At 51.6% G+C, this 1,146-nt stretch overlaps 1 protein-coding gene across 1 annotated transcript in view; it reads right to left on the reverse strand.

Annotated features, from left to right (window-relative positions):
• LOC102763411 (nuclear receptor corepressor 2) overlaps positions 1 to 1,146 on the reverse strand; it is a 49,912-nt gene that overhangs the window by 28,803 nt on the left and 19,963 nt on the right. The gene's annotated exons all lie outside the window — the stretch shown is intronic.

Raw genomic sequence — 1,146 nt, forward strand, 5'->3', positions numbered from 1 at the left:
TAGGATAAAAAAAAAAGGTTCTATTAAATCTTAGAAAACTTAGAAAGTAACTTTCAAATTTTAATAGTTATAAATTCCTATCAAAATTCGCAAGAGTTTCAGAGAATACCTTGACTCGAACTAAACCAACAATTCAATTATTTTATTTATACACGCAGTTTTACTGCCATCTGAGTCAGACCGTCAGACTGTTCTGCTGTTGGGTTGGAAATCAATAGATACAGCTCTACAATCAGATTCCTGGGATTTTGCAAGGGAATGAGGAAGAGGGGAGGTGAGAAACAAAAAATAGTCAGAATCCCTTACTTGGAGAAAGTTATTAATAAAGCAAAAGTGTTAACAACTGGACAGCCCTAACTGGCTCAGTGGATAAAAAGTCATCCTGAAGACTGAAGGATCCCTCCCAGGTTCGATTTCAGTCACAGGGCACATACCAGGTCGCAGGCTCGATCCCCAATAGGGGACATATGCAGGAGGCAGCGGATCAGTGATTAGCTCTCATTATTGATATTTCTGTTTCTCTCTCCCTCTCCCTTCCTCTCTGAAATCAACAAAAATATATTTTAAAAAATTTACCTCCCGGGTGCCCGCGCTGCCCCGCGGGGCCCTTCTGAACGCCAGGGGCTCTGGTGCCCTCCCTGCGGCTGCCAACCTGGCAGTGGCCATGCCTGCAGTCGGCCCCGTGTACGTGGCCACACGGCTGCTCAGCCTCAGTTCCCTGTCCCATCCCCACCTTTAATCCTCACTGAGGACGTTTTCCATTGATTCACAGAGAGTGGGGGAGAGGGAGAGAGACACATCGATGGGTTGCCTCCTGCACGCACCCGACCAGGGCCCAGGCTGGGGAGCCTGCACCCGGGGTTTGTGCCCTTGACCGGAATCGAACCTGGGACCCCTCGGTCTGCAGGACGATGCTCTACCGGCTGAGCAACACCGGCCAGGGCCCCCATCCCCACCTTTGAAACAGCTCGTGTGACCCATTTTCCCAATTGGACCCGAACTCGGACGTGGGCGTTCCAGAACATTCCGGAAGTTTCTCCCCCCAGGACGACTTCCATGGGCGCATGCAACGCCACCCCAGGCCCTTGTGAGTCAGGGAACCCGAAACCCCGACCGCCTGGCCCCAGGACCACGCACGCCGGGAGC

The sequence above is a fragment of the Myotis davidii genome, unplaced genomic scaffold (assembly GCF_000327345.1).
Source record: "Myotis davidii unplaced genomic scaffold, ASM32734v1 scaffold43, whole genome shotgun sequence".
NCBI lineage: Eukaryota > Metazoa > Chordata > Mammalia > Chiroptera > Vespertilionidae > Myotis > Myotis davidii.